We start from the raw sequence: 21997 nt of genomic DNA on the forward strand, positions 1-21997 counted from the left end.
CATGACTTGCAGCCTGAAGCTATCCTGACTTTTCTCAATGTCCTTTGCACCAGGGTCTGTTTTATTGTCCTAGCACGTCTGTAGGAGTTACCATGCAATGCTCAGTTACTGACAGTTTTCCTAACCTTCCTCAGAACTAAAATAGAGACCATTTTACAACCTATTTCCTAGTGTCAATGTGATGATTAAAGATAGTACCTAAAGATATGGCAACCCACTCCAGTGCTCTTGCCTGGAGAATCTCAGGGATGATAGAAACTAGTGGGCTGCCGTCTATGGGGTCGCACAGAGTCGGACACGACTGAAGCGACTTAGCAGTAGCAGCAAAGATACTAGAACCATATCTCAGACACACTGTTGTTACTGCATTAATGTATCTCATGGATACTGACTTTATCTTCCTTACTTACTCCATGTTCAGTGTGAACCCTCTTTCCTGTTTACTTTGGTTATTGTTATTCTAGGGAGTAGAACTGTCTGACCAAGAAAAGATTCTTGATCATTGTGAGTCTCAGTACTCTCAAATGTAAAATGGGATTTTAACATGTTGTGTAAAACATTTTATGGGTTAAACTGGAAAAGGGGTATAAAAGTGATAGCACAGCAGCACTGGGCCTAGCACATAGTAAGTATTCAGCAAAGACTTGGAGGGATTGTCAGAGCCTTGGCTGAATCACCACCTGGGATGGGGCACATCTGTCTCCTCAGGTTGAAAAGATTTAGGTGTCATTCCTCAGGTGGGCGGAGAGAAACATGCTTTTCCTGCCTATGTAACATGTCTTGTGTCAGAGGGCTATGAACAGTAGTTGTTCTTCTTAGAAACTATTTGGACCCCAAAGCAAGCTTAGCTCCAAACATAATGTTGTTTGAATTAACCCAAATTGTTTAATATGTGCCACTAACTTCCAGAATTCTACAAGTATCTTAAAATGAACTTGTTTCATTATTTATCAATTCTCTCAATATTATCAACCATAGTTGTCAACTAACCATTTATCTTGACCTGGCGCTAAGAAATCAGTTCATTTTAGGTTGATTATGACTTTAGGAACTAAGTATCCTTTGTGCTACTAAACTCAGTTGAACAGGCCCCCAGGGATGAGGGGGTGGGAAGGAGACAGCACCATAGTGGAAAAAGTGGTTTTAATTTTAACTTTTATTCGGTATTAACTGTTTTCCCACACTACTTTGTAAATCACAGACAGGAAAAAGCACAAAGCAATAAAAGCAAAACATATTCAAATAAAACCCCACAGTATGGCATAGCAGTAGGTACTGAAGCCTTTTGAGGCTTAATTTTTTTTTTTAATGCCTCATTTGCTTTTGAATTTGGAATTTCAGGAGGCAGAAGAAAACTTGTTTTAACTTGTCTAAAAAATAATGTATATTGTTGTTGAATCAAGACTGAAGAAATGCCCCCTCAAAGCTCTCTTCCAGGATACCATTCTTGATAATTACCTCACCTTTATTTTTTTTTGGTAACTAACCAGGGGGATGCTAGACTGTTACTTCTAAGGTTTGTGTCATGCTATTATATTGTTTAAAGTGTGTTAGTCACTCAATCATGTTTGGTTCTTTGTGACCCTACAAACTGTATCGTGCCAGGCTCCTCTGTCCATGGACTTCTCCAGGTAAGAATACTGAAGTGGGTTGCCATTCCATTCTCCAGGGGATCTTCCTGATCTTCCCAGAGATTGAACCCCGGGCTTCTGCATTTCAGGTGGACTCTTTACTATCTGAGCCACCAGGGAAGTTCCATATTAGTCCATCTCTGGTGGACAGTTGTGTTGCATCAAATATATATTAAACTCTGTGAATTCAGCTGTCTGCATTTGTCAAAAGAGGAAGAGGTTAAGAGGATTTAAAAAGTGTGAGCAAGTCCAGCCACTATTTCACTAGCCCCTAAGCAAATGTTCATTGGTTTCATGGGATGCCCTAATTGCAAAAGTGGTTCTCCAGGCTAAGTATGTGTCTTAGTGCTGAAAACTCAATTTTTTAATAGTGTAGTTTTAAAACTTATTTGGTGATCAAAGGAAGAAAAAGCAATGTCTTACATCCCTAGAAAGAAACATAGCAGACTTTGAAGGGTAGTTATAGCTTTATCCACCAATTTCACACCAACCCCCACAAAAGATGGGACTCTGTTCATTGCAAGGCAGACGTGGGAGCCATGCATCAGAGTGGCAGTTCAGATCATAGCAGTTTCCTCTCTTCCCTGGCTGAATGATCCTGGGACAAAGACATGGCCTATGCAAGGACAATCAGATTCTCCATCCCAGGAACCTGAAATCTGATTAAAAAGATGCAGACAGAGATGTTTCCACAGCAGAGTTAGTTGAGTGGCAGCTTCAGTGACTCCCGGGGCTGAAATCCCCTAAACTGCTCCCATTCCTTCTCTTTTCAAATCACAATTGTTTGGCAATTCTTATGATTCTGTGAGTCTTCCTAATCTTAAAAGAAGTTAGCCAGAGTTGCTTTTTGTGTTTGCAACCAAAAGAACTTTAATCAATATACCAAGTTGTGATCCCATTAGGTTAAAAGTTTCTTGGAATTAGAACAGAGTCATTAACAATCGCTTAAAGAGCCTGGAGGGTGCCCACGACACCAACAGCTCTGGATAATGCAAAATGAAGATGCCAAAGGACAGAACCAGGGTAGTCCAAGGCTATAAGCTGTTATTTCCTAAGGTGGGTTCCATGGATCCCAGCAAATCCAGCAAAATGATTTCTGATTCAAAAGATTCCATGGCCAAATCAGTTAGAGAAAAGCAGTATACTCTATTCCTCACCTAGAAAGTCATGCAAATAAGCCCCTCAAACCCACTAAAGACCCAGCAATAAAGACATTTAATTTGTTAAACCAGGATTTCTAAAATGTATTAAATAGCATCCAGTCTTCTCTACCTCATCCCTTTACTTACTCCCCAAATACTGGTTAACACAATAATAGAAACTATGGGGTGATAATTGCTAGTGAGATGTTTCCTGGGAGCTTTGACTTCATACTCTCTGGTCTCCCCATCATGCCTCAGGTGTTTACTGAGAACTGTAATGTGCCCAGACCTGTGTTGGGTGTTCTCAGGGCGGCCATAGTATGGTGGAAGGAGCTTTGTAGGAGGAGTGAGAAGATGTGTTTGGAACTCCAGCTCTGGTCTGGAACTCAAAACTGGCTTTGTTCCCATAGGCAATCCTTAATTTCATTCTGAATCAATTTCTTTGTCTTTCAAATGGGGCTGGTAAAATCAACCTTACCTCACAACTGGATTGTTAAAAAGATCTAATAGGATAATGCATTTGAGGGCACTTCGCAAACTTCAAAGCATTACATGAATATTAACTATTAGAAGAAATAAATAACTTAGAAAATGATGTTAGATGTTATGGAGAGACAGCGAGCAAGCCTTGGGATCACAGGCTTATAGCTGTGATTTTGGAATACAATAAATGCTTCAGTATCATAGTTGAGTATTAAGTGTGTCAAGACAGTTTACTGAATTCAGTAATCTACTGAAATATGAATTTTTATTTGTACCTGTATTTGTTATTTTACATAACAAACTACTCCAAAACTCAGTGGCGTACAGTAATCAATATTTATTTCTTGTATGTATATCAGAAAATTGCCTGGGATTCAACTGATCTGGACTGTACTTGGGTTTGGCTCTAAGCAATGAGTTGTTCTGGGTCTGCTTTACGCGTCTTTTATCTTCCTTGGACATGTGGCATTGATAATGGCAGACTACAAAAGAGAACACCTAACTACACAGGCACATTTCAAAGCCTAGCTTGGTCATGTCCATTAACATCCCACTGGATGAAGCAAGTCACATGACAAATCCCAGGGGTAATGACAAATCAATGGGTAAGGGAGGAAGGCTCCTTCCATGGAGGTGAAATAGGGATAGGGAGAGAAAATATTTACTGAGCAATAACTCATCCTGTGCAGTCTCCATGATCTTACCTGCTTCCATTTCAAGCAGGTATTCAGCCCCATAAGGGATTATTTCCTCAGGGATTACTTCGGAGGGAGTAGTAATATTTGTAGACAGAAACTTCCCTGTCTGTCATAAAAGCCTAACAGTTACTGAAGCAACTATATATTTGAGGTCAACTGGAAGTGAGAGAATGCCTTTGAAGTTAACAAGAGGAAAAGGAAGAGAGTTCACAGAATTTAAGTAAAAGTCAATGTGGGTGGAAAGATAATTGATCAGAACGTGGCTCCTGGGACTTAAGTGGTAGTCCAATGGTGTTAAGACTTTGCTCTCCCAATGCAGGAGGCTTGGGCTGGATCGCTGGTCAGGGAACTAAGATCCTGCATGCTGTGTAGGGTGGTACAAAAATAACCCCAACCAAACAAAGCAACAACAACCACAAAAACAGAGCTCCTAACTACAGAGATGTTATGTCTTAAAAAAAATTTTCACCTAGCCCCACAGAAAGCTCAGGATAGAGCCTCTGTCCCTAAAGCGATTACAGAGTCCCAAGCTCTGAGGACATGACTGGCCACCATGATAGCTTGACTACCCTAGTCTCTGGACACCACCTAAGGTTCTGGATTGAGATGGGGCCCTAAGAAGGTGCAGGGTCCCCTAATGGACTGAATTTCCTGCTGGTTTGGGCAGCTGGAAGAAGAATAGCAGCTCTTTAAAAAAAAGAAATGATATAACTTTTCACGCCTATATTTATAGCCTAAGATTCATTCCTACTACATGGTTTATTTCAATTTTGCTATTGTAAAAGCAAAACAAATTGCTTTGTTTGATATTTTGTTTGATATCAAATTGTTATGATATTTTGGGGTGATTTGAAGTTCGTTGCCAGATTTAGCAAATCAAAATACAAACACTTAATTAAATTTGTATTTCAGATGAACAAAATTTTTTTAGTATTAGTATATTCTAGGAAATATTTAAGATATACTAAAAAATTATTCTTTATTTCTCTAAAAAAGAAACTTAATTGGGTGTCCCATATTTTAGTCCATAACACTATGTACGCCTCTGTAAGCATGAAGCATATTTAGACCAGTAAAGGGTGACTTTTGGATGACCTGGCCATTTTTGGCCTGTTCTGCAGCTGTCCAGCAGACTCTTTGAAGCTGGGGTGACTCCAAAGTAGGAGGTGGGCTTCCTACTGGGGACACTCAAGGGGTGTTGAGCTCCCTTTTCCCTGATAAATCAAGTGCTTCGCCCATGCCTTGCCTCTCTATTCAGAAGACATGGCAGGCAAGAGCAGCAGGAGTTCTCATATTCAGCCTGCTTCTTCCCTGCCCTTACTAATTTAGGATGGTTTCCACAATTTTGTGGACATAACTGTGTAATCTAATAAAGGTAGATTAAATTACAGTTGAATATTTTCAGATCTGAACATGGGAAAAATGTATCCTGTTTCAAAAAACTTATCAACTGCCCCGCACTCGTTTTGTTTATCTTTTATCTGGGAACTGGGCAGACAGAAACTATCTTGGGTTATTGTATGTGAAAGTCTCGAAGTTGTGTTGGTTTTTTAACCAAAAAGAAAAAAAAGAAAACTCTCAAATCCACAAAATTTTGTCCCAGCACATACCAAAGATATGAGGAACCTGAGCTCTATAGCCTTGGAATAGATATTTCATGTTAAGAAAAATAAAAGTACTCATCTTGATCACTGCCACACAGCACAGATGCAAGCACCATTTCTTAAGGTTCTTCAAGTGAGAAATGCTGGTCACTAAATCACTTAGGTAATTCTGTGAGCAGAAAGAAAAAAGAACATGAATTTGAACCAGATGAAATATTGGTTCTGTTCAGGTTCAGCTCACAGCATATTTAGATACAGAGATTTTGATCTGGTTCAATAGGTTTAGAGTATTAGGGTGGTGAACTCTGATTTTTGGTTCATAGTGGAGGCTGAGTCTCAAGAAAGTGAAAATAATGTTGTTCCCCATTTTGCATCTTTAAAAAAAGACCTTGTGTTTCCCTTTATTTATTGGTGTATTTATTTATTGTGTGGCACTGTTAGCTTTGCCCAGTGTTCTAATGCATAATAGCACATCTCCAGTGAAGTAGAGTTTGTTTGCTAAAAACCTGCAGGTATTTCTTGGCCATTTTCTCATTAATAGAGTATGATGGGCAGGACCCATGGCAAGTCAAAGAGGCTAGGGTTGAACAGAAACCACTGGAAATTCAGTCTAATTCTATTTTGGATACCCTCCAAGAATTGTGGTTTTTTTTCTTCTTGCCTCAGCAAATGGATTTGGAACTTCCAAGAATTCAGAAGATTCAGCTTGAGATGCTCAGAGATCCAGAAAGTATAAGAAGTTTTCCTTAATTCAGGCAATACACATATTTAATCTATTGGCTGAGGTTGACTTCTCCATATTTTAAGAATAAAATGTTTGAAAACAAAGTGAGGATGTACACAGACACAAAAAAAAAAATCAGAAAAGAAAAAATCTTTGAGGAGTAAAATTAAAGTGTCCAAGTGACTAAACAGTTTTAAACACTGTAAAATTCTTTAGAAACACGTATGTATTCAGTATACAAATTACAAACAATTCTTAGTTATTTTTTATTTGAAGTATAGTTGAATTATACTATTTTGTTAGTTTTCTGCTTTACTGCAAAGTGATTTGGATACACACACATACACACACATTTCTTTCATATCTTTTCCACCATAGGATATTGAATATAGTTCCCTAGGCTACACAGTAGGACCTTGTTGTTTATCTATTTTATATATAGTAGTATGTATTTGCTTCCCAAACTCCTGATTTATCCCTCCCCTACCCCTTCCCCTTTGGTAATCCTGTCTTTTCGTCTGTGGTCTGTTTCTGTTTTGTAAATAAATTCATTTGTGTCATATTTAAGATTCTACATAAAAGTGGTATCATAAGGTATTTACCTTTCTTTCTGACTTCACTTAATATGATAATCTCTAGGTTCAAACATATTGCTGCAAATGGTATTCCTTCATTCATTTTTGTGATTGAGTAGTATTCTGTTGTATATATGTGTACCACACCTTTAACCATTCATCTGCCAGTGGACATTGGGGTTGCTTCATGTCTTGGCTATTGTAAATAGTGGTTCTGTGAACATTGGGGTGCATATATCTTTTCAAATTATAGTTTTCTCCAGATATATGCCCAGAAGTGGGATTGTTAGATCATATGGTAATTCTAATTTTCATCTTTTAGGGAACCTTGATACTGTTTTCCATAGTGGCTATACAAATTTACATTCCCACCAATAGTATACCAGGGTTCCCTTTTCCTCACACCCTCTCAAGCATTTGCTATTTGTAGACTTTGAGATTTGTAACATTGTACGGGAAAAGGCAGAGGAATCAGAGATCAAATTGCCAACATCAGTGGGATCATCAAAAAACAAGAGTTACAGAAATTTTGTTCTTTAAGAAAATTAGAGATACCAAGGGAACATTTCATGCAAAGATGGGCTCGATAAAGGACAGAAATGGTATGGACCTAACAGAAGCAGAAGATATTAAGAAGAGGTGGCAAGAATACATGGAAGAACTGTACAAAAAAGATCTTCACAACCCAGATAATCATGATGATGTGATCACTCACCTAGAGCTAGACATCTTGGAAAGTGAAGTCAGGTGGGCCTTGGAAAACATCACTACAAACAAAGTTACTGGAGGTGATAGAATTCCAGTTGAGCTGTTTCAAATCCTGAAAGATGATGCTGTGAAAGTGCTGCACTCAATATGCCAGCAAGTTTGGAAAACTCAGCAGTGGCCACAGGACTGGAAAAGGTCAGTTTTCATTCCAATCCCAAAGAAAGGCAATGCCAAAGAATGCTCAAACTACCGCACAATTGCACTCATCTCACATGCTAGTAAAGTAATGCTCAAAATTCTCCAAGCTAGGCTTCAGCAATACGTGAACCGTGAACTCCCTGATGTTCAAGCTGGTTTTAGAAAAGGCAGAGGAACCAGAGATCAAATTGCCAACATCCGCTGGATCATGGAAAAAGCAAGAGAGTTCCAGAAAAACATATATTTCTGCTTTATTGACTATGCCCAAGCCTTTGACTGTGTGGATCACAATAAACTGTGGAAAATTCTTCAAGAGATGGGAGTACCAGACCACCTGACCTGCCTCTTGAGAAACCTGTATGCAGGTCAGGAAGCAACAGTTAGAACTGGACATGGAACAACAGACTGGTTGCAAATAGGAAAAGGAGTCCGTCAAGGCTGTATATTGTCACCCTGCTTATTTAACTTATATGCAGAGTACATCATAGACTGGAAGAAACACAAGCTGGAATCAAGATTGCCAGAAGAAATATCAATCACCTCAGATATGCAGATGACACCACCCTTATGGCAGAAAGTGAAGAGGAGCTAAAAAGCCTCTTGATGAAAGTGAAAGTGGAGAGTGAAAAAGTTTGCTTAAAGCTCAACATTCAGAAAATGAAGATCATGGCATCCGGTCCCATCACTTGATGGGAAATAGATGGGGAAGCAGTAGAAACAGTGTCAGACTTTAGTTTTTTGGGCTCCAAAATCACTGCAGATGGTGATTGCAGCCATGAAATTAAAAAACGCTTACTCCTTGGAAGAAAAGTTATGACCAACCTAGATAGCATATTCAAAAGCAGAGACATTACTTTGCCGACTAAGGTCCGTCTAGTCAAGGCTATGGTTTTTCCTGTGGTCATGTATGGATGTGAGAGTTGGACTGTGAAGAAAGCTGAGCACTGAAGAATTGATGCTTTTGAACTGTGATGTTGGAGAAGACTCTTGAGGGTCCCTTGGACTGCAAGGAGATCCAACCAGTCCATTCTGAAGGAGATCGCCCTGGGATTTCTCTGGAAGGAATGATGCTAAAGCTGAAACTCCAATACTTTGGCCACCTCATGCAAAGAGTTGACTCATTGGAAAAGACTCTGATGCTGGGAGGGATTGGGGGCAGGAGGAGAAGGGGACCACCCAGGATGAGAAGGCTGGATGGCATCACGGACTCAATGGACATGAGTCTGAGTGAACTCCGGGAGATGATGATGAATAGGGAGGCCTGGTGTGCTGCGATTCATGGGGTCGCAAATAGTCAGACACGACTGAGCGACTGAACTGAACTGAACAGAAAAACATCTACTTCTGCTTTATTGAGTATGCCAAAGCCTTTGACTGTGTGAATCACAAAAAAACTGTGGAAAATTCTTCAAGAGATGGGAATACCAGACCACCTGACCTCCTGAGAAATCTATATGCAGGTCAAGAAGCAACAGTTAGAACCTGACATGGAACAATGGACTGGTTCCAAATTGGGAAAGGAGTATGTCAAGGCTGCATATTGTCACCCTGCTTATTTAACTTCTATGCAGAGTACATCATGCGAAATGCTGGACTGGATGAAGCACATGCTGGAATCAAGACTGCTGGGAGAAATATCAATAACCTCAGATATGCAGATGACACCACCCTTATGGCAGAAAGTGAAGAGGAACTAAAGAGTTTCTTGATGAAAGTGAAAGAGGAGAGTGAAAAAGTTGGCTTAAAACTCACCATTCAGAAAACTAAGATCATGGCATCTGGTCCCATCACTTCATGGCAAATAGATTGGGAAACAGTAAGAGACTTTATTTTCTTGGGCTCCAGAATCACTGCAGATGGTGACTGCAGCCATGAAATTAAAAGACACTCCTTGGAAGAAAAGCTATGACCAACCTAGACAGCATATTATAAAGCAGAGACATTACTTTGCCAACAAAGTCCCATCTAGTCAAAGCTATAGTTTTTCCAGTAGTCATTTATGGATGTGAGAGTTGGGCCATGAAGAAGGCTGAGCACCGAAGAACTGATGCTTTTGTACTGTAGTGCTGGAGAAGACTCTTGAGAGTCTCTTGGACTGCAAGGAGATCAAACCAGTCAATCCTAAAAGAAATCAACCCTGAATATTCATTGAAAGTACTGATGCTGAAATGAAGCTCCAATATTTGACCCCATGTTTTGAAGAGCCAATTCATTAGAACAGACTCTGATGCTGGAAAGACAGAAGACAGGAGGAGAAGGGAACAACAGAGGATGAGATGGTTGGATGGCATCACCGACTCAGTTAAAATGAGTTTGAGCAAGCTCTGGGAGATGGTTAAGGACAGGGAAGCCTGGCTTGCTGCAGTCCATGGAGTTGCAAAGAGTCAGATACGACTGAGTGAGTGAACAGCAACAACAACAGACTTTTAATGATGGTGGTACCTCGTTGTAGTTTTGATTTGCATTTTTCTGATGATTAGTGATGTTGAACATGTGCCTATTGGCCAACTAAATGTCATCTTTTGAGAAATGTCTATTTAGGTCTTCACCTACTTTTGATTGAGTTGGTTGGTTTTTTTGTTATTGAATTATATGAGTTATCTATATATTTTAGAAAGTTAACTCTGTTGGTTTCATCTTTTGCAAATATTTTCTCCCAGGCAACAGACTGTCTTTTCATTTTGTTTATGGTTTCCTTTGCTGTGTAAAAGCTTGTAAGCTTGATTAGATCCTATTTGTCTATTTTAGCTTTTATTTCTATTGACTTGAGAGATTGACCTATGAAAACATTGATATGATTTATGTCAGAGAATGTTTTGCCTATGTTCTCTTCTAGGAGTTTGATTTTGTCATGTCTTATATTTAAATCTTTAAGCCATTTTGAGTTTATTTTTGTGTATAATGTGAGGGTGTGTTCTAACTTCACTGATTTACATTTGGCTGTCCAGCTTTCTCAATACCACTTGCTAAAGAAACTATTTTTTCTCCATTGTATATTCTTGCCTCCATTGTCAAAGATTAATTGACTGTAAGTGTGTGGATTTATTTCTGGACTCTTTGTTCTGTTCCATTATCCATATGTCTGTTTCTTTGCCAATACCATGCTGTTTTGATTACTATAACTTTGTAGTATTTTCTGAAGTCTGGGAGAGTTACGCCACCAGCTTTATTTTTTTCCCCTCAGGATTGCTTTGGAAATTCTGAGTCTTTTATGGTTCCATATAAATTTTAGAATTATTCTAGTTCTGTGAAAAATTTCATGGGTAATTTTATAGAGATCACATTAAATCTGTAGGTTGTTTTGGGTAGTATGGCCATTTTAACAGTATTAATTCTTCCAATCTAAGATCATGAGATATCTTTCCATTTCTTTGAATCATCTTCAGTTTCCTTTATTAATGTTTTATAGTTCTCAGCATATATCTTTTACCTCCTTGGTCAAGTTTATTCCTAGGCACTTTAGTTTATGTGATTTTAAAAGGTATTTTAAAAATACATTTATATATATATATATATATATATATTACTTTCCTTTTGTAATATTTTACTGCTAGTATGAAGAAATGCAACAGGTGAGTCTTGTATCCTGCTACGTTGCTAAATTTATCAATTCTAGTAGTTTTTGTTTGGAGTCTTTAGGATTATCTATATTTAGTATCAGGCTTCCCTGGTAGCTCAGACAGTAAAGAATCTGCCTGCAATGTAGGAGACAAGAGTTCAGTTTCTGGGTCAGAAATATCCCCTGGAGAAGGAAATGGCAACCCACTCCAGTATTCTTGCCTGGAGAATCCCATGAATAGAGGAACCAGGTAGGCTATAGTCCACGGGGTTGCAAAGAATTGGACACAACTAAGCGATTAAGCACACGTATTTAGTATCATGTCATCTGCCTATAATGACTATTTTATCTCTTCTTATCTAATTTGGATTCTTTCATTTCTTGTTCTTGCCTGACTGGTGTGGCTAGGACTTCTGCTGCTGCTGCTGCTGCTGCTGCTAAGTCGCTTCAGTCGTGTCCGACTCTGTGCGACCCCAGAAACAACAGCCCACCAGGCTCCCCCATCCCTGGGATTCTCCAGGCAAGAACACTGGAGTGGGTTGCCATTTCCTTCTCCAATGTATGAAAGTAAAAAGTGAAAGTGAAGTTGCTCAGTCGTGTCTGACTCTTAGTGACCCCATAAACTGCAGCCCACCAGGCTCCTCCGTCCATGGAATTTTCCAGGCAGGAGTACTGGAGTGAGGTGCCATTGCCTTCTAGTACTCTGTTGAATAGAAGTGGTGAGAGTGGCCATCTTTGTCTTGTTCCAGATTTCAGCAGGGAGCCTTTCAGCTTTTCACAATTGAGTATTATGTTTGTCATAAATACCTTTTATTATCTTGATATATGTTCCCTCTATATCACTTTGTTAAAAGTTCTTATCATAAATTAATGTTGAATTTTATCAAATGATTTTTTTGCATCTAGAGATGATCATGAGGTTTTTGCTTTTTCCTTTGCTGAATAAGTATCACATTGATTGATTTTCATATGTTGAATCAACCTGGTGACCTTGGGATGAATCCAGCTTGATCATAGTATATGATCTTTTTAATGTGTTGTTGGATTCATTTTGCTAATATTTTGTTGAGAATTTTTGCATCTGTATTCATCAAAGATATTAGCCTGCACTTTTCTTTTTTTGGTAGTGTCTTTGTCTTTTGATATCAGGGTGATGGTGGCTTCTGAAAATGACTTTGGGAGTGTTCTCTCTTCTTCAGCCTTTCAGAAGAGTTTGAGAAGGGCTTAGTTGTTTATCTTTAATGCTTCCCAAAAATCTTTAAGAAGAAATAGATGAATCCCATCTCACTACCACCACTCTACAAATATACCTTTCACCTCTCAAATATATTTAAAAAGCATGAGAGGTATCTGTCCTGGTTTGATTATATACTCAGCCCAATATCCTAAAATTGTAGACTTTTAAAATTCAGGAACATAGGAATTTCAAGGTATCCTGGGCATAATTATTGATTTTTCAGATAAGTAAACTGAGGTTCAGAGAGGTAAAATGATTTACCCAAGGTCACATGATTCATGCTTTATGGAGCTAGAACCGAAACTTGAATCTCCTGTTCTTACTTAGGTCAAAGCATGAAAAGAATTAATGGTCACAATAGTGTCCCCAAAACCTCACAACAACTCAAATCCTTCCAGAATGACTGTCCTGGAATGACTGACCTTTAGCCATTCTGCAGTCCTTACTAGGTAAGAAAGAGAACGTGGATATTCTGGAAAGATGTTGAACAATCCCAGGGCTGAAACAAAAGGGTTTTCTGCCTGATCCTTAATTATACACAAAAGTTCCAAAACAACCCAATTTCCATGAGCATTCATTGCTGTTTTACATTGTTTGGGGGGCCCTTACCTTCTCTATATTCCCTTTTTCCTTACCCCCTCCCCCCCCCAAAAAAAAACAGATCTTTTCTAACCCAGGCTTAAGCTGCAGAATTTTCTATGCTGTCCTAAGAGGATACTGCATGCCTATGACTTGTTTTTCCTTAAGCACCTAAGGTCTTGACTTGTAGGACACTGATATTTGTTAAGCATCATGGGATGGTTAATCAATATTTTGCCATCTCTCTTTCCAACTCCATCAGGAGGACGTAGTTGTTCAGTTTTCATTCTTCCTTTATGGCAACAACTGCAAACCCTGACTCTTGGTTAACAAAGAAGGAAAACTTTGTAAGCATCTTGGGATTAATTACTACTGGGATCTGTCTGCCCATCCATGCTAATAAAGTATGAGACTTCTCTCTATTTATCATCTTTATTTCCTCAGAGACACCAGAAAACAGCACCACCACCACCAACAACAGAGTGGAATGAATCTGATTAAGGCAGGAGCCCAGCATCCTGAATCCTTCATCACGCCATCAGAGATTAAAAAGGTGTTGGTGCGGGAGAGGCATACAGCACAGAGCACCTATGTGACCTTTTGTCTCCTGTACACCACAATTGCCAGCCAGATTAGCATCTGAGGCAGAAAGTGGAAGGGGCCTAATGTTCAGCTCTGTGTTTTTGTTGAAACTAATTTCCTTTCCAGCATTTGAGGACTTGACCACTAAGTCTTCCTGTCAGGTCTGACTTTCTTGCCAAAGAACTCAGGATCTTTCCTGTCTTAGAAGAGAATATGCTGTCTCACTGATCTGCAACAGGTTCCTGAGCCCCGAAATGCCAGGTCAGAGCCTTGCTTGTGCTGGTTGTTGACTATTTGCAATGAAGATTGGCCCAAGGCAATGCCAAAACCCTTGGTAAGGTACACCCTTAGTCAGATCTTCCTGTAAGGACTCAGAAGACTTGCTGTCACTGTGATTTTTTTTTACTACTATTTGTAGGATCACTTGAATAATACCTGTCCCTTCCCCATGATGGTAATCTCCATGAAGCCAGCTTCTGCATCCTGTTTCCCTGGTATATGCAGCCCCCAGCACACTGCATGGCATGGAGGACACATTTGTGAAATGGATGCAGTCTGGTGAGACTAAGCAGGTATCATGAGCAACATTTTTTCCTGATAAAGAAACTAAGCCCTTAGAGAAGTTAAGCATCTCATCCAAGGTCATGAGCTAGTTAGCAACATGGGCTAGTTAGAGACTAGAACCTAGGCCAACTTAACTTCTAATACAGCACACTTACTATACTTATACGTATGTAGGTTGTTCAGAGGAGCTGGCTTTTAATCTTGACCCTTCTGATTCCTTGCCATGCAACCTTGATGAAGCTATATAACTTTTCTAAGCATCATTTTCCTCATTTGCAAGATGGAGTTAATAATGTATGCACATTGTGAATCAATATAACTAACATAATAACTATCAACTATTATTCTAGGAATGCTGCAAAAAATCTAGACTTTATTCACTAAAAATTTGTGGTAGTTTCAGTAAGAACTTGATTGGTGTTGGCCTTTTCAAAATCTGTGAAGAACTCTTAAGAGATAGTCAGAACTTACTTGAGGGGAAGAGGGAGAGAAGAGATGAAAAGATTTAGAATGCAAATGGAAGATCTTAACAACATTTGGGAAACAGTGCGTTTAAACTGCTTAAAAGGACAAATTGTTTTAAAAATGTCAAATTAAGCATTTTTAGACACATTTATTTACAGACAACCCTGTTACTATAATTGTAAACACTTCTTCTCTATTCATTAAAGTAGGTTCCCTAAGGGGGTTCTTTAGTACATTTATTAGCCTGCTTCCAATTAGTATTCAGTGCTTAAAAGTAACTAAATTGCATGTCCCTTAAAATATCTTGTAATTGATCTCACTGGTTCCAGGAACCACCCCCCACCCCACTCCCCGAACCCTGCCCCTCATGTCTCCCACCTCCATCTGATGCTGCCATTTCTTTACACAGAGCAGGCTCTTCCATGCCTCCAAACCTCTACATTTGCTGTTTCTGTTGCAGGAACATCCTCCCCCAGATCTTCATAGAGAACTTTCCTTCTTATCACTGGAGCCAGGACATGTTTATTCCTCAGCATGCACCTTATTAAAAGAGCCCTCTTCACCTCACACAACTTCAACTCACATTGGTTTAAGCTACTTTCATTCCCAACCCCCAATCTGAACCTGTGTGGGTTTATTTAATTCCTGTGTCCACCTTCTAGGCTGGAGGCTTCATGAGAGGAGAGGTCTCTCTTTCTTTGTTCCTGCACCTGAAACTGTGCCTGGTATGTTGCTGGTGCTCAGGAATTATTCAGTGAATGAATGAAATGAATAGTTTCTAGACCAACTTGATGTCTGGGTTAGAAAAAGCTGATCAGAGTTAATCCAGATAGATGCAAACACGTAAACAGAGAAGTCCTTAAATCTCCCTAGCATGAAAGCTCTTTCTTTCAGAAATAGCAAACAATTTCAGAATTTTTACAGCAAATCAGCTGCAATATTGGCAAATACCAGTAGTCAGGAAGATGAGAACTATTTAAAGGATGGTTAAGATTGACTGATGTTTTAATGAAATGACATACAATAAACCTCACCTTTCTCTCTCTCCTTACCCAGCACACACAACTCCACCACCCTTTTGAAAGCTTTAACCTAGAAATTCTTGAGTCAAAATGCCTCATTTTGTGAAATTAATACAAGCTGGAAGAAGGTAGTAAAGGTAGCCTAAGGGGCTCCTCTGTCCATGGGATTTTCCAGGCAAGAATACTGGAGTGGGTTGTCATTTCCTTTTCCAGGAGATCTTCCCGACCTGGGGATCAAACCCAGGTCTCCTGCATTGTAGGCAGACGCTTTACCATCTGAGCCACCAGGGAAGTCACAGTATCATTTATACAGGTGCACAAATTCTAGGCTTGATAAATATTAAATCAGTCTTTCAGGGAAGCCAATATAAACAGTATGATATCACTGATTAATTTATTTCAGAATCTCCATCTGATTTACTCTCATAAGAGCTGGATGGAAGTTTCATTATTTGATGTTGAATATGGTGATACAACTTTGTATCAATAACTTTTCCTCAAGTTACTGATCCACAAGGATTACATGCCTTGTTTAAGGAAATCCAGGGAGCCAGTGGGAACAGACAGGAAAGAAGAATTCTAACTCCTCCCTCTCTCTCTATTTGTCAAACCTTCCTCTCCTCACTATGGGTTTTCTCCTTTCCCAATTGCAAATTGTCTCTCCCTTTTCACCTCTACTCCCCATCTCTACCCTTCTATACTCCTTTCAAAACCATCTTCATGTCTATATTTTGGAGGTAGCTGGGTAAGAAGAAGGTAGTTTCATCAACTGGTACTAAGAGTGATACATATAAACTAAGTCTCCCAATCTCAGGTACCTACAGGGGCTTAAATAATTTAAGTAAGTGACCTAGGTTGAGTGCCACGCAATAGAGAGTGGCGGAGACTGTGTTAAGTAGGAATGGCACGTGCCCCTTTAGAGGGGACAGCTACTCCACAGCTCTGCTCCACTATTGCTATGAAATGTGAATCCAGAATGACTAGATTTTTTTAAGTTGGATATTTGGGGTTTTATGGAAAATTCCCCAAATTTTAAAACCCCCAATTTTTTCATGGCTGGATTCAACCCATAGGCTGGCTATTTGCAAACTTAATATTAAATGTCCTTGGCTCAGAGTCCTTTCAATGGCTGAACCCACTCCACCTCCTGGGACCTCATCATCCTGTCTTACTCTCCACCTCCCTTCCCACCATACCCTCCCCGCCGCAGCCCAGCATGTACTCCATGTACTCCTTTTTTCTTTTTTTTTTTAAATTTGTTTATTTTCTCTCTCTCTTTTGCTCTTCCTGTGTTCTGATGTTTACAGAGTTGTGTTCCCTCATAAGGCAGAGTTAGTGGAGAGAAGAAAGTTGAGGGCATGAGGAGAGGGGCTCATTTACGAGGCTCAGGCTGGAGGCTTGCGGTAGAAGAGAACAGAGTGGAGTGGAGGAACTTGGCTTGGCCATAGCCCCTGGGCACTAATGAGCATCTAGCTTAGAAAAATGTGGCAAACAAATGCCAAGGTGGGGTCCCAAGCAACCCCCATGCTCTCCTCTTATTTTCCTCTCAGCTTCTCCCTCACCAGTTCTCTAGGCTCATGGTAACATTGTCCAAAGGTTCCAGAGGCCTCTCCACATAATCTGAGAACAATAAGTAAACAACCAAAGGAAGAATTTATAGTGCCTTCCAAAGTAAAATTCTGGGCTAAAGTTGTGAAGCCAGAGTGGACTCCAGCCCACATTCTGTCTTGGTGAGGAACTGTCTGCCAGCGGTCAGGGTCCATGATGGTAACCTTGAGCAGGAGCTGACATTAGTCACAGCTCTGTCTCCACATTCCAAGGCACCATTTAAATAGCCTGTCTCCCTGGGAAGGAGAACAGCCCACAATACATAGAAATAACAGTCCCTATGGAAAGACTCTAATGCTTTACATGTATTACCCATTCATTCTACCTCTATGGGATAGGTACTATTAATTTTATTTTATAGATGGGGGAACTAAGTCATAAAAAGGTTAGCTATTTTACCCAAGGTCACAAATACAGCTTTCCTAAGAATATTGTGAAAACTAAATGGGATTCTGCATGTGCTACTGTAATAGGATGCAAAGTACTGAAGAAGTGTTCATTTTAATTTTAAACTAATTTGCACCAAGCTATTAGCAGCAGATAATATGTTAATATATTACCCTTCCCAGGGGACTCATTCACTCAGTAAATATTGATTGAGCATCCACTATTGCACCCTAGATGCAGGGATGCATAAAGGAGCTTCTAGAATCTCCAAGAATCAGTCCAAAGTGGAGTCATAACAGATAAAGAGCTCCCCTCCTCCCACCACATGGCCCTAAACTGGGCACACCACTTGGTCTTGTTCTTAAGCTAGGTGATTCTTTCCAGAGAATGCACAGCTCAGTGGGAAGAGCCTACCCTGAGGGCTCCCATGATTTGCAGGACTTCTAAGGCCCTCTGGCCAGACTGTTGTCTGTCTGTGAGTGGACAATAAATCCTCAAGCCCTTGTGTCACTCAATACCACTTTTGCTGCCTTTGCCTGCTTTGTATCAGGGTTCCTTCTGAGACGCTCCTTCCTCCGCACACTCCTATTCCTGGGCGCTAGGGTCAAGTCCATGGTAGGTTACCTTGACATGATTATAAGTGCCAAGTTCCAGAAGAGGCCCCAGATGAACCTGCTTCCCTTCCCTTCTTAAGGATAAACTCTTTCCTCCTACTTTGAGGCATTTTACCGACATCCGCAAAGACTAGCGATGTGGTGGCCCAATACTGTGTATGGGAAGGGATTCAGGCCAGCTGGTGCTTGTCAGCTGGGAGAGTGAATTCCCTCTGGGGAGTCCCATTTTCTCCATGAGTGAATTGGGAAGGCTAATCGAGATGTTCTCTGGGTTTCCTTACTGTTACCACTATCATATTCAAGATCTTCTTAGGCACTCAGCCAGATGGAAGGGAATGCAGGGGCACTCTAGGCAAAGCCAGACTTCCTCACAGGCAGGGTAGACATCCACCTCTGTGGTATAATTCCAGGAGTGGGAGGCCCTTCCACCTTCCTGATGACAGCAACTCTGCCAATATCATCATTTGCAAAAACTGAACCCATGTTAAAAAGCAGTATCATTACAGAATCTAAGTATACTTAACTCTGAAGGGGAATGCATCTTGGGATTGCATTAAAAAAAAAAAAAAAAAAACCCTTTCATGGTGGTGTGAAGCCAGCAGTTGCCAAGGGAAATAAATAAGATAGAACTTTTGGGAACTAGCAAGGAAAAAACACTGGGTGAAGTCTCTAGGGAAGAGAAACACTGCTATATTCTTGGTATATCCACAGTCCTCTTCTATCTTTAAGCCCATCTTTATTTGACAGAGAAGTAAATGAACAGTCCTCAGCTTTGGATGAAGGAAGGGAGAGAGAATTTCTGGGAAGAGCCTATGCTTTCTGGCAAAGGGTGAATAGAACCAATCCAAGATGAGTTGAGTGAGCACAGAGAATTCAGAGTTGCATAGAGTTGGAGGTCCCATCCACTGGCCACAAAAGGAAGAAACCTGGAGGAGGCCATCACCAGCCTTCAGCTTTCATTCTTTTGACATTGTTCATGTTGGGTGGGGTTCCTGCTAAGAGAGACAGTCTACTTAATGGCTTTGAGCACATGCTTTGAAATCAGAAATTGAACAGTGGTCCTATTACCTACCAGTCCACCAGTTTGTGACATCAGAAACATTATTTCATCTCACTGTGCCTCAAATTCCAGTATGTTAAAACAGGATGCTCATAGTAACTAGCCCATAAGTATAATAAGGGTTAAAGATGAGACTGCAAAACACCTTGCCCAGTGCTACACTGGGCAATGCTCAATAAATGATATGCTGAATATGATGAAGTGCAGATAATTCTGAGGAACTGTGTTTATGAATGTCAGTGTCACTTGGCTTAGGGGTGAGGGAATGAATCCCATTGTGATCTGATACCAAGGTCAGATCAAGACTGGTAAAGTCCCTTACCGCCTGTGTGCCTCATTTTCTTCTTCTGCAAAAGGAGTATGATAATTATACCTACACATGGGATTTAGGAAAGGATTCATTCATTCAGCAAATATTTGTTAAGCAACTTTTCTGTGCCAGAAGCTGCTCTGTGCACTTGGGATACATCTGTGAACAAAATAGGTAGAGATTAGGAGCCAACATGTAGATCTTCTGAAGGAGTTCCTATAACTTAGCAAGCCCTCAGGGAAAGAAATTAAGAGGACGTCAGTGACAGAAGAACACCAACAATCTAATACAACTTCATAGACTCCAAACCAAATTTGCCAGTTCCAGGTTCCCAGCTCTGTACTAGACAAGTTCTTAATCTCTTTGGGTGTCAGTCTTTCTCATCTGTGAAAACATGGTAACAGCTCCATTCGTGAGGGTTGTATAGCACTGAAGTAAAGTGCCTGGTACATATTAGGCCATCTCTGCAAGTCGGTTACTGTGTTAGTTTCCTAGGGCTGCCATAACAAACTTGGTGGCTTAAAACAACAGGAATATATCCTCTCATAGCTCTGAAGTCCAGAAGTACAAAATCAAGGTGTTGGAAGAATTGGTTCCTGCTGGAGGCTCAGAGGGAGAATCTGTTCTGTGCCTCTGGTTCTAGCTTCTGAAAAAGAACTAGCTGTAGACAACCCTTGGCTTTCTTTGGCTTCTAGCTCCGTTCCACCTATGTCTGCCTTCATCCTCATCTGCTCTACTCTGTGTCTGTGAGTTCTCTCCTCTTCTTCTACGGACACCAGTCGTTGGATTTAGAGCCCATCCTAATCCAATATGTCCTCATCTTGTCCCGAGTACATCAGCTAAGACCCTTTTTTCAAGGAAAGTCACATTTTGAGCTTCCAGTTGGACATGAATTTGGGAGGGCCACTCTTCAACTTGGTTTAGTCACTTTCTAACCTCTCTTCACTACAAGGTTTCTGAGCCAAGATTTTTGAGTGAGATACAGCAGGCTTCGTGTCAGAACTTGAAGCCTTGCATCACCCCCCCACCCCGCCCCCACCCTCCGCTGTTTCACCCATATCCCCTCTAGAACCAGAAAGATCATGCTGTCTCTTTGTAAATACTATTGAATCATCACAGGGAATGGACTAGAAGCTTGCAACCACTTGGGAATCATTTTGCTGGTGAAGGAGGCATGTTTAAGAGTTTCCTCACCTGTGTCCACCACCAAGAAATGAGGCATTTCTTACCTTGGAAAATGAGTCCATTCTTTCCAGACCAGTGGTGGTTGAACTCTGATGGGTGAGTAACTAATAACCCAAGGTATTAATGAATCAACCCATTACATTTATAGCTATTATGTCTACACTTCAGCAGAGACCTTCTATAGGCAAGCTTTTAAATCAAGGGAGTGACTCTGATGGTGGAACTCTCATGCACTTTGGTGGGCTGCTGTGTGAAGGTGTTTGGAGAAAGGTAGAACTCTGGCCATCCAGTTTAACTGCTAACATTTCTTGTAGGGACTAGCAGCTTCCACATGCAGGGCACTGATCTTAACACCCAAATGGAACTTACTGACCATAATCCAAATTCCTGCCTATCAGGGATTGATGATAAAGTAACTGGACAAATAACAGTAAAGCAAGGGAGATGCATTATGAAAGAGATATGAAGGACATACATGGGAAAGGCAGAGACTTATTTTGATGATGATGCTGAAAGCTCAGCTCCTGAGTACACTGCTGCTGCTGCTGCTGCTGCTAAGTTGCTTCAGTCATGTCCGACTCTGTGCGACCTGCTGCATCAAATCTCGGGGACAGAATTTTGTTGAAGTAGAAAGACAGCGTTTTTACTTTGCCAGGCAAAGGGGGCCACAGCAAGCTAATGCCATCAAAACCCTGTGTCCCAAATTAGAAAAAATAGTGAGAAGCTTTGGGTGTGATCAGTTTGTGGACATTCTTCTGATGGGTTGGTGGTGAGATAAGTAGGAATCACCATCATCAACCTCCAGGTCCAACTGGCCTGGGGTCTACATGCTTCTGGGCAGCATACCATTGTTAAATTTCTCCCACCTGAGGGGATTTCAGTATCTGTAATGTAGTTCAAAGATATTGTTGTGTATATGCTTGGGTGAGAAACAGGACCTTACCCCAAGACTGCTCTTGACTGCTTGTTTCTCCCAAGTCTCACATCCCCTCCCTTCCCTAGTTAACAACTGCTTGAATCTGCCCATTGGAACTCAGGGAGGGTCATGGAGGCTGAATGAAG

The 21997-nt window shown here is 40.5% G+C and overlaps 1 long non-coding RNA gene and 1 other non-coding gene across 2 annotated transcripts in view; one reads left to right on the plus strand and one right to left on the minus strand.

Annotated features, from left to right (window-relative positions):
* LOC121819669 (uncharacterized) overlaps positions 1 to 21997 on the plus strand; it is a 575865-nt gene that overhangs the window by 346804 nt on the left and 207064 nt on the right. The gene's annotated exons all lie outside the window — the stretch shown is intronic.
* Positions 15991 to 16062, minus strand: TRNAC-ACA (transfer RNA cysteine (anticodon ACA)). The gene has a single exon. It is a non-coding gene; the product is annotated as a tRNA-Cys (tRNA).

Source organism: Ovis aries, chromosome 5, assembly GCF_016772045.2.
Source record: "Ovis aries strain OAR_USU_Benz2616 breed Rambouillet chromosome 5, ARS-UI_Ramb_v3.0, whole genome shotgun sequence".
NCBI lineage: Eukaryota > Metazoa > Chordata > Mammalia > Artiodactyla > Bovidae > Ovis > Ovis aries.